At 38.0% G+C, this 16,413-nt stretch overlaps 1 protein-coding gene across 12 annotated transcripts in view; it reads right to left on the reverse strand.

The window, feature by feature from the left end:
* Window positions 1-16,413, reverse strand: part of LOC123511327 (dipeptidyl peptidase 8-like) — a 610,443-nt gene that overhangs the window by 296,963 nt on the left and 297,067 nt on the right. The window lies entirely within an intron of this gene.

Raw genomic sequence — 16,413 nt, forward strand, 5'->3', positions numbered from 1 at the left:
CAAATGGGTGTCCCTAGATCAACACTATCAATAATTTGGAAGAACAGAGACACGTACCGTGAGACCGATGCATCATGCAAGTGATTTTATTTCCAAAAATGTACTGTACAGCACCCTAATGTATTTAATAAAAAGAAAAAGTTAGATATAAATGAAGTACTGATTTAGTCTAGATTAGTGTTTTCTAGAGGTTATAGTGATGTTTTGGGAGGTCTAGACTGGAGGTTGGTCCCTATTCCCCCTAATTCTTAAGTATCCTATGGAAAAAATTGCTTCATGATTCAAATTAACGCTGATTTGACCGATGAAAAATCGCCCTAACCCCGTCGAATTGCAAGGATCCCCTGTACTATGTAGGACGTGAGTCATGCTATGATGCAACCACATGAAACATTAAAAAATGGCTTCCTGTTGGGAAGGGTATTTAATTATCAAAAAATAAACTACATTATCTGGTAAATTAGGGTCTTAAGTTTTCAGAGAGACAACAGTAATTACCAAAATTCTAAATCCCCAAAATTAAATAAATAAATCCTGCACCCCTCTTAAGTCTCATTATTTTTTTTATTTTTTTTTATTTATTTATTTATTTATTTATTTTTTTTTTTTATGTGTGGAGAGGGGAATTCATATAAATCAGACATTCGCATTTGTTGGACCAACCTTTCCCCCTATTAGTCTAAGTTAGCGAGAATCAACAGTATAATAAATTTAGAAATTATAATTTAACAACAAAAATAAAAATAAAATGTCAATACATTTATAAATTAAACATTACATAACAAAGAACCAACAAGACAGTTCAACACCATGTTTATGTTTCGTCCAGCCATGTTGTTCCAGCTTGCCTGTGTTACAGTTTCATGTTTCACATTTGCTAGGTATTATGATATTTTTTAACTTTATAGACTGGTGATACGTAATGTTCACGATCTTTCTAGGTTTGTGAATCTTACTCCTTCCAAAAATACTACAGAGAAGGGTGTTACAGGTACAGTAATAACTCGAGATACGATCATCCCAACATATAATTTTTTTTATATACAACGAAAATTTTCATATAATTTACGCTTGAAATACGACGATATTTTTAAGATACAAATAGCCATCAGGAGGTGGTGCAGTGATCGCTCGGCTAACCACGTCTACCCGAACATTCAGCCCGCATTGTGTATTGTTGCTCAACCTTTGAGCATGTATGTGTCTGTGCTCCTTGGCAGTGTGTATTTATTCTTAAGGTTTGTGAACTCAACAGCCAGTGATCATGGGTCCCAAAAGTAAAAGTTTGGTGAGAAACACACAAAATAGCCTATATTCACATACTGATTACACTTTGAAATTCAATAAATGAGTGAGTACAAATGGTTTTCTGCCCACAAGCAACTCTTCCTCTTTGCAAGGCAAAAAACCAGAGGTCTCTAGATGTCATGGTTACCAAAATATCACAAGTTGAATGAGGTAGTATCATCGGTTTACGTGGCCTTGCGTCCGATCGGGTTCAGTGGCCTTGGCTAGAGCGAAAGAAAACAGGCCCCTTGTATCCTCTCTCTCTCTCTCTCTCTCTCTCTCTCTCTCTCTCTCTCTCTCTCTCTCTCTCTCTCTCCTGTCGCCTGTTCTGATACCACTCTCATTCAAAAGTTGTCTCTGCGTAACATGGAGAGAGACCTGAGGTATAGAAGTAAGGCATGCAGGAGAGGTGGCAGAATCAGGCACAGTGAAATCACTGTCGCTCCTACTATTCATCGTTGGTGACAATGATGTACAGCATATGTTTACTCCTGATGAGTAATGCCAGCTCACAAGCAAAGAAAACAGGAAAAAAATTGCCAAAATATAGCTGTAAAAAGCCTAAATGTCTATCGACGTGCCTGGAGTCTTGCGTGATGAACATCTATCGATGTATTTACCTAGTTGTAGTTTTACAGGGCCTGGGCTTTATGCTCGTGTGGCCCCATCTCCATATCTACACTTATCCAATTTTTCTTTAAAACTATGCACACTCTTTGCTGACACCACTTCCTCACCCAAACTGTTCCAAGTCTCAACACATCTTTGCGGGAAACTATATTTTTTAACATCTCAGACATCTTCCTTTTCTCAGTTTCTTACTATGCAATCTTGTGCTTCTAATGTCATATTCTTCTCTCAGGATTAGTTTCTCATTATCCACTTCATCCATTCCGTTAATCAATTTATAAACTTATATCAAGTCCCTCTCTCTCTTCTCTGTTCCAGGGTTGGTAGATCCATAACTTTTAGACTCTCCTCATATGTCATCCCTTTAAATTCTGGAACCATTCTTGTAGCCATTTTTTGTAGTCGCTCCAATTTCCTTATGTGTTTCTTTTTATGGGGAGTCCACACAACTCCTACATATTCCAATCTAGGTCTTACTTTAGTACTTATCAATTGCTTCATCATTTCTTTATCCATATAGTGAAATGCTAATCCAATATTCCTTAGCAAATTATATGTCTCTATGAAAATTCTATCAATATGGCTTACCGGTTGATTGTTTTCTTCCATTGTCACTCCCAAGTCCTTTTCCTTTTTTACTTTTTCTAGTTCTACTCCATCTCCCATCTTATAGATTCCCACTCGTCGTCTGTCACTTTTTCCCATTTCCATGACATGGCTTTTGTCCACATTGAATTCCATCTCCTACTTTTTACTCCATTTCCAGATCTTGTTTAAGTCTTCCTGTAATATTTCACAAGCCTCTTTTTGTTTAATGACTCTGCACAGTTTCACATCATCCGCAAACAGATTTATGTAGCTGTTCACTCCCTCTGGCATGTCGTTTATATATACAAAAACATGTATTGGCGCCAATGCTGACCCCTGTGGCACTCCGCTGTCTACTGCTCTCCACTTGGACTTCATATCTTTAACTATCGTCCTTATTTCTCTCCCTCTCAAATAATTTTTCATCCATCTCAATGTGCTTCGTTTTAAGCCACCCTTCTCCTCTAACTTCCCTAGTAATCGTTCATGTGGCACTTTATCAAACAACTTTTTTTAAATCTAAATAAATACAGTTAATCCATCCCTCTCTCTCTTGTACTTTATCAACTGTTCTAGAGTAGAAACTCAATAAATTTGTTACACATGACCGATCTTTTCTAAATCCAAATTCGCTATTTGATAATAATTTGTTGTCTTCAAGAAACTCAATCTATTGTTTCTTTATTACTCTTTCACACATCTTGCATATTACACTAGTTAATAATACTGGTCTGTAATTTAAAGATTCTTCCTTCCTTCCACTCTTATATATGGGAACCACCTCAGCTCTTTTCCATTCTACTGGTACTGTTACATTTTCTATTGAGCATTTTACGATGTTGTATATAGGACTTGCTAGTTCTTCTCTACATTCTTTTAATATTCTGCCTGAGACTTCATCCGGTCCCATTGCCTTCTCATCTAATTCCATCATCAACTCTTTTATTTCAAGCATGGTTACTTTAATATCTTTCATATGGACAGTCTCTCTATTACCCTGTGGTCTTTCAAATTTGGATTCCTTAGTAAAGACCTCCTGAAATTTACTATTTAACAGTTCTTCCATTCTTTTTGGGTCTTCCACCATTCCGTTCTCTCCTTTTAACCTTTCTATTGTTTGTTTTTGCCTTATTTTTCCATTTATGAATCTGTAGAACAATTTCGGTTGTTCCTTACATTTTTCTTCTTCCTTTCTCACTTTAGCTTATTCATTTCTTGCTGTTTTGAAGTTTTCCTAATTTTCTGAATTTCTTTATCTTCTCCACTTTTTCCATGCTCCATCTCTTTTCTCCTTTGCTCTAGCACACCTTGCATTAAACCAATCTTTCTTTCCTTCTTCTTTAGGTCTATATTTTGGGACATATTCATGTTTTGTATATTTCCAAAAATAAGTTATATTTCTATTGCACCGTCTCTGAGTTTTCCATCTCCTCCCAGTTTACGTTTTTAAAATAGCTCTTGAGGTTCTTAATATCAGCCTTTCTGTAATTTAATCGGTCTCCTTTGTATGATTCATCTCCATCTTCCTTTCCCTCTTCTATATCCATTTCTAATATTACATGGCCACTCTTTCCCAATGGGCACTTATGTCTTATATCATCATTCATTTGTATATCCCTTGTAAAAACTAGGTCCAATCTTACCGGCTCATCATTTCCTCTGAATCTTGTGTTTCCCTTTACTCTTTGGACCATCATATTATCTATCTTTAGGTTCAGGAATCTATCTCCCCAGGCTTCTTCCCCCATACCACTTTCATAATTTTCCCAGTCCACCTCATAACATAACATAACATATATAATAGGATAACAAAGGGCCACCAGGACCCATCTAGGTTATCCTGTATCAGTCGCACAGCGACCTCGTCATCAGTACTTAAAGATACACTTACAAGTACACAATACATTATATACTAATTCTAAATATTTGGCCCATTAACAGGGCTAAGTCCTGCAGCGAATTCCTCTACAATCTGTGATCCCCATACATGGGGATCATGTCTTGTTTAACTATAGTAAATTTCTTATAAAAACTATCATGCAGCGCTATACATAATTATAAATCTAATAAATCTAAGTGCTTATCTAATCTGTTTTTAAACATTGTCAAACTAGTGCTATTTACAACCGTCTCTGGCAATGCATTCCAGAAGTCTACCACCGTATGACTAAAGAAATATTTTCTTATATCTAACCTGAAGCCTTGCTTTCTAATCTTCCTGCCATGATTTCTAGTCCTACTTCCCTCCTCTAAGGTAAAGAAAGATCTCACATCTATGTAGTTTGTATCTGAGAACATTTTAAATAACTCTATCATATCCCCTCTTATACATCTCCTCTCAAATGAAAACATGTTTAATGCCTTTAATCTATCTCTATACTCCAGGCGCTTCAAAGCTGGTATCATCCTAGTTGCTCTTCTCTGAACTGCTTCTAACATGTTGATATCCTGCCATAGTGGGGTGACCAGTCCTGTAAGCAATACTCTAAATGGGGCCTAACATAGGAATTATATAAGCTACGCACCACTTCCTTACTTTTATAACTAACATTTGTTTATAAAACCCAGGATCCTATTTGCCCTATTTCTTGCTTCTAAACATTTCTTTGAAAATTTCATAGTCCTGTCTATCACTACTCCTAAATCCTTTCCTTCCTCTACTGCCTCTAGCCAACATCCCTCCATCTCATAGTTAAAGTTTGTGTTGTCTTTACCTAAATGCATAACCTGACACTTTTTAGAATTAAACTCCATCTGCCACCTGTCTGCCCATGCTATCAGCCTGTCCAGGTCTCGTTGTATTCTGTAATTGTCCTTTTCACCCTGTACTGCACATGCTATCTTAGTATCATCTGCAAACTTTGATACTTTGCTACTAATTCCTATATCTAAATCGTTAATGTACACCAAGAAAAGAAGAGGTCCTAGCACTGATCCTTGGGGTACCCACTAACCACTTCCTTCCACTCAGACATTGCCCCATTTAATACTACTCTCTGTTTCCTATCAGAAAGCCATTCACTAATCCAATCAACTAACCTACCCGCTATCCCATGTAGTCTCAATTTGTACACTAGCCTCCTATGCGGTACCTTATCAAACGCCTTGCTAAAATCTAGATATATAACATCTATGCTATTTCCATCATCTAACTTCTTGGTAATATATTCTAAGATATCGAGCAAATTTGTAAGACAGGACCTCCCTGATCTAAAGCCATGTTGGGTATCTCTAATTAATCTATTCTCATTTAAATGCTCCCAAATACTACCCTTAATGATTTTCTCTAGTATCTTACATACTATACTAGTTAAACTGATCGGTCTATAATTATTCGCATCATCCTTCCTACCTTTTTTTACAGTTGAAATCTCCTACTAATATAACTTTTCTCCTTTCTTTAATGATTCTTGTAAGACTCCTTATTGTGTCATTTATCATGTCTTTATATTCTTGATTGGTCCATGAATTTGTTTTTGGTGGCACATATGTTCCAATGATTGTTAACTCCTTTTTATTAATATGTATCTTAATATACAGTATTTCTGATTTTCCTTCCCCAAACTCCACTTGATTTACTACTATCTCTTTCCTTAACATCACCATGACTCCTCCTCTTTTACCCTCTCTGTCTCTCTTCCATATATTATACCCTTTATCTATGTCTATTTTTATTGCCTCATTTAACTTTGTTTCCACCAGGCGTACAATATCTGCCTCTTCTTTCTTTATGTAATCTCTTAATTCTAGTTCTTATCATTTTTAGTTTAACTTGCTTGATTTTTTTCTCTTCCTTCTCTTTTATATACCATTTCCTTATCCTGTTTCCTATAATTCTCCAAGAAAATGCCTTCTTCTCCTCCTCTGACCTTTCATTATTTTTTTCTTTTGCTTCTGCCACCAGTTCGTTGTGTCTCTTCCTTTCCTCCTCGTTTTTATTTTTCTTTATGAATATATCTTTGCAACCTTCTGTTTCTCTGAGTTTTGTTTTTCTATATAGTATTTCTTCTGTTGCTGCTTGTGATTTTAGTAGTATCTTAATTGGTCTCACTGTTCCTTCTTGATATGGTCCCATTCTATGGATTTCTTCTACTTCCTCTTCTAAGTTCTGTCTATCCTCGTCATTGAGATGTTTTAGTAGGTCTTTTACTGATTTCATTTCGTCATTTTCCCTTCTTGGTCTATATTTAACATTTTTTTCTTTCAAGCCAAAAATAATTACACTTTTTTTTCCGCAATTTCTCTTACTAAATTTTCTTTTTTCTTCAAGACTCCTATCATTTTGTTTGTCATATTTTCATCTCTTTCTTTTAACTGTTCTTGAAATACTTCCTGAAATGATTCTTTGTCTTTCTTATCTTGGATTCTCCATGCCTGTACTTCTTTTTTAATCACGTCTTGTACTCTTTCCTCTTCTTTGTTAATTAGATCTTTCAGCTTCTCTTTTTCCTTCTCGGCTTAACCGAGTCCTTCTTCCATCAATTTCTTGTAGTTAGCTACTTCCTTTTTTAATTCTTCATTTTCCGTTCTTAGCCTAGTTTCGTTTTCTTCTATTCTTTTTATCCTTTCTTTCAATTTCTGGAGCTTTTTTCCTGTTCTTCATTCTCTTTCATTCCTTTACTCTCCTTTATCCATTTATCTAATTTACATTCAATAGTCAACACTCTATCAAATAGTGAAGTATGTGCCGTATCAAAGCCTTCGAATGCTCTTTCTCCCTCACCAACATAGTCATCATCAGCTTTCATTCTTTCCCGTGTCTCATACCTGCATTTAGATGGAATCTCTTTTTTTCTCATGATTTTGTAACACTGTATTCATGAAAAAAAAACGAGTCCACACTACTCGCCCAGGCCACTGCAAACCCAAACAACAGGTAGTGAAGATCAACTTGTTTCTCGTGAGCGAAGATACTGCGTCCTTCCTCGACCACGGCTCATGTGTGTGTAGAGCATATGTTTTTTCCTGATGAGTATTGCCAGCTCACAAGCAAAGAAAACAGGAAGAAAATAGTGTAAATTCATATCACAAGAACGATATAATTCTATTTCCATTAATTTCTATGGGAAAAATTTATTTGATATATGATGTGTCCCGAGTTTTGCGTGTAAGTTGTTATTTTGGGCAATATAGTTAATTTATATCATGCATACAATAAACATTGTATTTATCTTATAATAAATCTATATTTGGTTGGTATTTAAAGCATGTTAATTTTTTTTTTTGTTGGGGGTAAATTCATTTCACAAGAACGATATAATTCTATTTCCATTATTTTCTATGGGAAAAATTGATTTGATATACAATTTTTTTTATATACAATGATTGTCACGGAACGAATCAAAATCGTATGTCGAGGTACCAAGAAACGTAAAATATTTTCACTTCAAGAGAAATTAGACACCACAGCCAAGGTTGAGGCAGGTGACAAACTCCATGAAGTAGGCAGATTTTACTTTATTAATGTGTCCACAGTGTGTAACATGGTGAAGTGTAAAGATATTATAAAGAACACAATGCAGGAATGATCAATAAGGGGACCCTTATTGGGTGTCTTAGGGGTCAGTCGTGGTGGCTCCTAGTCCAAATCTTATAACATAGGGTTCTATTATTTGGTTAATGCATTTTCGATATATGCGCACATTTTCTCAGTCCCTTTCCCACACATTAAGGGAAGACTCTTGTACGTACCTTCTATGCACATATACATAAAGGTATTTCCTGATATACAATTCACCGTTACACAATATTTGTTTTTGGATACAGGTTTTCCTCTGATATACAATTGTATATGGATCCTGAGATCATTATATGTGCACCATAAAGCACAAAAATCATGAAATATCATATGCAAATACCTTTATTGTAGTCAACCCTCAGCTATCGCAACTTCGGCTATCGCGTTTTATTGCTATCGCGCACCCATGAAAAGCTGCTAAAATTTCATTAACGCGACCTCAGATGCCTGGTATCGCGCCTGCCATGACGTCATGGAATATCTGAGCGCTCATTGGCCAAAACCGCCTTCTCGCCAAGATCAATTCGGCTATTGCGTTTTCGGCTATGGCGTGGCTATTTCGGCCCCAATTGGACGCGATAGCCGAGGGTTAAGTGTATAAAGTAACAAAATATGTTACATAAATCAAATCCCAGCGAAGTCTAATAGCATTAGTTCAGGGGATGCTGTGAACCTTCCATTTGAGCTAGTTGTGATCTCACTGAACGTTTCCTTTTGTGTCTCAGAACTCAAGGGGGCAGTCACAGCCTGCCCTCTAAAGATAACTCTCCTTCTTCACACAAAACTACATGCACTTACCACACACACACATACCCTTCACTTAAAACTCAAAATGGCGACTCCAAATTTAGTATCAGAGTCCCCTTCTGGAGAGGGAACCAGAAATGTTCCCAGGTCAGAGTGCTCTCTTGATGGCAACCCAAAATATTTTCACATCTCCCTCAACTTTTTCAACATTAACTACTGCAACATTCAGTCTTCAATAATTTTCAATCCATAGAACACCACCTCTCCTCTACTAAACCTCATCTTCTTTTCCTCACCGAAACACAGATGTCTGAGGCAACTGACAGTAGCCCGTTCTCTGTTCCCTCCTACTTTCTCTATCCTCATTTTTGCTTCAAAGCTGAATGTTGTGTTTACATGCCCAACGACTTAACTTGCTCTCGTGCCCATGCTCTTGAATTTTCCAATTTTTCCACCATTTGGCTTAGACTCAGTCACTCTCTAACTAAATTTATCTGTGCTGTGTATCTATTCCCTAACTCCTCTGATTATAGTAAATTCTTTGACTATTTAACTTCCAAAGTGGAGCACATTCTGTCCCTCTACCCTTTTGCGAAGATATCCATCCTTGGAGATTTCAATGTTTACCACCAACTTTGGCTTTCCTCTCCCATCACTGACCATCCTGGTGAACTAGCTTTCCACTTTGCTATCCTAGAGCAACTGGTGCAACACTACTTATATTTCTGACCGTCTTGGGGATACACCCAACATTCTTGATCTTTACTTTACCTCTAATCCTTCTGCTTATGCTGTTACTCTATCTTCTCCGTTGGGCTCCTCCAATCACAATCTCATTCCTGTATCTTGTCCTATTTCTCCCTTTCCTCCTCAGGATCCCCCAAAATGAATGTGCCTCTGGCATTTTGCCTCTGCCAGTTGGGGGGACCTGAGGAGGTATTATGCCGATTTTCCCTGAAATGATTACTGTTTCCATGTCAGAAACCCAACTCTATGTGCTGAATGCATACTGGTGATCTTCTGGCTTTCCTTACCGAGTCTTTGTCATCCTCATTAAGAGATTTTGGTGAAACTTTTGCTGTCGAGTTGGACATATCAAAAATTTTTGGTAGAGTCTGGTATAAAGCTTTGATTTCCAAACTTCCCTCCTCAAGTTTCTATCCTTCTCTCCGCAACTTTATCTCAAGTTTCCTTTCTGACCGTTCTATTGCAGCCGTGGTAGACGGCCACTGGTCTTCTCCTAAATCTATTAACAGTGGTGTGTCCTCAGGGTTCTGTCCTGTCACCCACTCTCTTTCTATTATTCATTAATGAGCTTCTTCACCAAATTTCTTGCCCTATCCGCTCTTACACTGATAATATCACCCTACATCTTTCCACGTCCTTTCAGAGACGTCCAACCTTTCAAGAAATCTACAGATCACGCAGGTATACCACAGAATGCCTGACTTCTGACCTTTCTGAAATTTCTGATTGGGTTTTTCAATACAGGGGATCCTCGCAATTAGATGGGGTTAGGGCGGTTTTTTCATTGGTCGAATCAGCGTTTATTTGAATCGTGAAACAATTTTCCTTATAAGATACTTCGGAATTAGGGATGATAGGGACCAACCTCCAGCCTAGACCCCCAAAACATCACTATAACCTCTAAAAAGCACTAACTTAGACTAAATCAGTAATATTAAAGGCTACATTTATATCTAACTTTTTTGATTAAAAACATTAGGCTGCTGTACAGTACATTTTTTAATATAAAAACACTTGCAGAGGTCTCGCAGTACTTGTCCCTGTTCTTCCAAATTGTTGATACTGTTGATCTAGGAACACCCATTTCCGCTGCAACGACACTGTGAGCTATACCTGCCTCACACTTTCTTATAAGATCAAGCTTATCTTTGAAAGGCAGGAAATTGTGTTTCTTAGGGCTGGGGCTGGAGGTGGCTTTGGGCAGCATGGTTGAAGCGGCGTGGAGGCAGGAGGTGGAACGGCGGAGCATGGCCTGCCTGGACGACAGCACAAGGTAGCATCAGCTTACACTTTCGCCTGGCAGGCTGGCGGTGAATTTGGGGTGATGGCGGATTTGACCAGGTGGGTATATGAATGTCGAATTGGCAAGTCTGTTGGTCAAACCTTGAGAGGATTGGGTATTTATTAACTGAGTTTGAATTGGCTGTAATTCGAACTGCGAACGGTCGAATCATGAGGATCCCCTGTACCTCAAAAACTCAATTCCTCCATCTATAAACTTGACACAACCTTCCAGAAAAACTAACCCCTCTTCTTTAATGATATTCAACTGTCTCCCTCTTCCACACTGAATACCCTTGGTCTGTCCTTTACTCATAATCTTAACTGGAAACTTCACATCTCATCTCTTGCTAAAACATGTCCTATGAAGTTAAGCATTCTGCGGTGTCTCCACCAGTTTCTTTCACCCCTCCAACTGCTAACTCTGTACAAGGGCCTTATCCATCCCTGTATGGAGTACTCTTCGCATGTTTGTGGTGGTTTCACTCATATAGCTTTATTAAATAAGGTGGAATCAAAAGCTTTTTGTCTCATCAACTCCCCTCCTCTGACTAACTGTCTTCAGCCTCTTTCTCACTGCTGAAATGTTGTATCTCTTTCTATCTTTTATGCTATTTTCATGCTAACTGCATGCCTCTCCTCTTTATGTGGCCTCGTTGCACACAGCTTTCTTCTTCTCCTCACCCCTATTCTGTCCAACCCTCTAATACAAGAGTTAACCAGTATTCTCAATCATTCATACCTTTCACGGGTAAATTCTGGAACTCCCTACCAGCTTCTGTATTTCCATTTTCCTACAACTTGACTTCTTTTAAGAGAGAGGTGTCAAGACATTTGTCCCTGGCTTTTGGCTGACTCTTTTGAATCTTTTAGGGAACCTGCAGTTCCAGTGGGCCTTTTTATTTTTTTCTAACATTTTGTTGCTTTTGGCAGTCTTCCCTCTTGCATAAAAAAAACAAAAAACAGATTGAAAAGCAATAAAATAAAGACAAATAAAAAATAACATCTGTATTTAACCCCCACTGTAGTGTCAAGTATCTTTATATAAGTGCCCCAATAAACCAATAAAATTTGAGATATATGCAAATATAATTATTGCATAAATTAATAAAATGCACATTACATAAATAAAAAAAAAACAAGAATAAGGCATTAAAATCAAGATAAATAAAAATATTATTTTAATTATTCTTACTCAACTGCATATATAACTTATCCTCACTCCCCAAGGCAGGAAAAGCCATTACATTAATAGTATTGCATGACAGCACAACAATTCTTCACCCAAACAAATACTGTTATACAATGAACTGCCAGTATTACAAAGGATTATATTGCAAAGTGCTATAATCCATTAATATAATCTGGAGGCCACACGGCGAACCACGTCAGACCTTTCTCTAAACCTATCAGAACGCAGTGTGGGAGTCCCCTTCAGCCATTTTGTTTGTGCTACCCTCTATTCTGCTAGAGTGAGAACAAATTCTGGCAATTTACTGGCATGGTCTCTATCAGGGCAACAGGTGGTACTGGTGGGGGTAAGGACAATGGTGGTGGACGCAAGGACGAAGGTGGGCAAGGGAAACGGGTGGAAAAACAGGAGTTACAGCCTTTATATCATGTCTTATTAGCTTTATTTGTTGTTTATTGGACTGTTTTTCACATGTGTTCTAATATGTGCAGGCACACAATTTTATTTCAGCTCAAAAGATGGTATTTCAGGGGTCAAATGAAGGACTTTGGCAATGACCAAAGACTGATTGAGGCATTTTTTAGGTAATTTATATGGTATAAAGAACTCATGTTTGGCGAAATTCGCATTTGGCGGTACTTTCACCAGACTAATTAATTCGCCAAGTGCGGGGGCTTACTGTAAGATAAATACAATGTTTATTGTATGCATGATATAATTCTACTATATTGCTCAAAATAACAGCTTAACCCGTAAAATTTGGGACATGTCGACAGACGTTCATCATGCAAGACTCTGGGTGCGTCGATAGACGTTTAGGCTTTTTACGGTTATATTTTGGCTACTTTCTTCCAGTTTTCTTTTGCTTGTGAGTTGGCAACACTCATTAGGAGTAAACATATGCTCTATGTCACTGTGTCACCAATGATGGATGGTGGGAGCAACAGTGATTTCACGGTGTCTGATTCCAGCACCTCTCCAACGTGCCTTACTTCTATACCTCGGGTCTCTCGACAGGTTGCAGGGAAACAACTTTTGAATGAGAGTGGTATCAGAACAGGCAACAGGAGAGAGAGAGAGAGAGAGAGAGAGAGAGAGAGAGAGAGAGAGAGAGAGAGAGAGAGGATACAAGGGGCCCATTTTCTATCGCTCTAGCCAAGACCGCTGAACCCGATCGGACGCAAGGCCTTGTACACCGATAATACCCCCTCATTCAACCTGTGATATTTTGGTAACCATGACATCTAGAGACTTTTGGTTTTTTGCATTACAAAGAGGAAGAGTTGCTTGTGGGCAGAACACCATTTGTACTCACTCGTTTATTGAATTTCTAAGTGTAATCAGTATGTGAATACAGACTATTTTATGTGTTTTTAGCCAAACTTGCTTTTGGGACCCATGAGTTCACAAAACTTAAGAAAAATACAAACTGTCGAGGAACACAGACACATACATGCACAAAGGATGAACGATACACAACGCAGGCTGAATGTTCAGGTGGACGCAGATAGCCGAGCAATCGCTGCGCCACCAACCAATGGCTATTCTTATCTTAAAAATATCTTTGTATTTCAAGGCGTAAATTATATGAAATTTTTCGACGTATATAAAAAAAATTGTATGTTAGGGCATTCGTATCTCGAGGTATTACTGGGTATATATATATATATATATATATATATATATATATATATATATATATATATATATATATATATATATATATATAAGTAAGGTCCCGGTTACTTCGGTCTCGAGTTTCGTCAAACTCGCACTTACGTCAGTCCACTATAAGACAATTTAAGATTTAAAAAATTCAAAATTTATAAATCGTAAAGCGCGGGGTTCATTGTTATTGTTGGCCACCAGGCGTCACTAGTGGTTATCCACCACACCGCCCACCTCATGCTTGAATACAATAACACACTACGTACCTCAGTTCCACCACACCGTCGCCCCTAGCAAGAGTGTTCCTACATCTATCTTAGTATCTTGCTCAATGGCACCAAAAAAAAAAAACTCCTGAGTGATAGCAGTGATGCTAAGAAAAGGAAAACCATTACACTACAAGAAAAAGTGGACATAATTAAAAGAATGAGAAGGGAGGCAGCAGCTGTGTGTAAGGGAGTGAAGAAGAAAACGGAAAGTCCGTTACCATGACAACGGGGAGGTTTACAACCTTGAGGGCTCACGCACCTATCACAACAATAACAACTCCGGAGCCTTCGCCTGGGCCACACGACACTCGCAGCTCACTTGCACCGTCTGCGCTTGTCTGCTGATCCCTATTGCCCTTTCCTATTGCATTTCCTGCCCCGCTGCCCACACTTCTACTCCCACCGCACTGCACTACGCTCCCAGCTGTCCGCCCTGGGCGTCACAACATTCGACCTGCCCACCCTCCTGGCGGCCTCAGGTGTCCACCCCTCTGGCAACATGCAGTCCTTCGCATTCGCGGCCTTAATCAATAACAAAAACAAGCTTGTGTTTCATATTCCTACATACTTGTAAATAATATAACAATATAACCTTTTACTTATATAACACTTCTACTCCTACCGCACTCCACAAAGCTCCCAGCTGTCCGCCCTGGGTGTCACAACATTCGACCTGCCCACCCTCCTGGCGGCCTCAGGCCGCCCCTCTCGGCAACCTGCAGTCCTTTGTGTTCGCAGCCCTAATCAATATATTCCTACATAGTTGTAAATAATATATCAATATAACAATATAACCTTTTACTTACCTGAATAACCATAAAAAATTATTGGTTGAAAACTCGATAATATGCTTTGAAAGTACAAAAACTCGAGTTACGTACAAAATCGACTTACGTCATGTTTCAGGAACGTAACTCTGACGTAACTCGGGACCTTACTGTATATATATATATATATATATATATATATATATATATATATATATATATATATATTTATTTTTATTTTTTATTTATTTTTTTTTTCTATCTTTTCTTTCTTTTTATGAACGGAAGAGAGCCAGCCAAAGGCCAAAAAAAAAAAGAAAAAAAAGTAAAGATAAAAAAAAAGGCCCACTTGAGTGCTCGCTCTCTACAAAGAGAAAAACATCAGCTAAAATCAGGGAGTACATGCCTCGATAGCTCCCTCTTAAAAGAGGATAAGTCGTAAGAAGTCGGAAATACACATGTAGGGAGGGAGTTCCAGAGTTTACCAGTGAAAGGTATAAATGATTGAGAGTATTAGTTAACTCTTGTGTTAGAGAGTTGGAAAGAATAGGGATGAGAGGAAGAAGAAAGCCTTGTGCAGCAAGGTCGCAGGAGGATGGGAGGCATGCAGTTAGCATGATCACTAGAACAGTTAACATGAAAATAGCAATAAAAGATAAAGAGATGCAACATTTCAGCAGTGAGAAAGAGGCTGAAGACAGTTAGTCAGACCTTTACGATTAAGACATAGTAATGTTTCCAGGATGGCGAATTTCAAGTATGTGATTTGCGATACAAGCCCAAAATTTTTTTATTTCTATTGAAAACTGAAATTGCAATATGGGCATGCTGTGAGAAAATAATGGTTTCTGCTCTAGGCAATGGGGATTGTGATGTAAAGGATCACTGTTGCGTCACCACTGAGTTCCACGAGACATTACATCCTGAATCCTGTGCCCCCTCCACCTTCACTTGAAATAGTCACAACAAAAATGGCCATCCACAGGAGACTGGCTGATCTCATAGCAGAAGAGCTCACTATTACCTCTCTACTAGACACTGTAGAAATCATTCATGGATGAAAGGAATTTTAAAGTTACGCAAGAGGAAGAAAAAGAAAAGAGGCCACAGAGTCCTGTGAGTGGTTTGTTTATCAACAATGTCCCATCCAGGACTGTGATTTTCCCTAAGCCATGAATAATGTTATGAACCCACTGTAATCTAATCTGGGGTGTTCTGTAATCTTCCAAAAGTTTCCAGAATGCATTTTGATCTCATTGTATAGAGTGACTCAAATTTCTGCTGAAAACGCAGGGAAGTTGTAAACAGCAACAGGGCAAATAAATACAAAAATTATGAAATACTGAGCATTTCTGATGAGATGTCGACAGTTTACAATTTTCCCATTAGAATAATGGCTAAAAGTTTCCAGGCCACAACATTGACATATTTATCATAAACTTGGAGATAGTACTGTACCTCATATCACTGCCATTCAGTATCCTTTAGGTTGTAGTGATATTATTTATTCGTTTTTTTTTCCCCCTCTCCCTTGAAACAGATACATTAATCATTAACTGATGTTAATGGGAAATGAAGAACCAGCTCGCATCAAAATCAGGTTGTGTCCTGCATCATGGAATAGATTTATGACTTAACCTAGGATAACACTATACTTATTCACACACAAAATACTATATATTTGTTCCCACTACACTCATAAGGCTATAATCTAATTAA

Source organism: Portunus trituberculatus, chromosome 31 (genome assembly GCF_017591435.1).
Source record: "Portunus trituberculatus isolate SZX2019 chromosome 31, ASM1759143v1, whole genome shotgun sequence".
NCBI classification, from domain to species: domain Eukaryota; kingdom Metazoa; phylum Arthropoda; class Malacostraca; order Decapoda; family Portunidae; genus Portunus; species Portunus trituberculatus.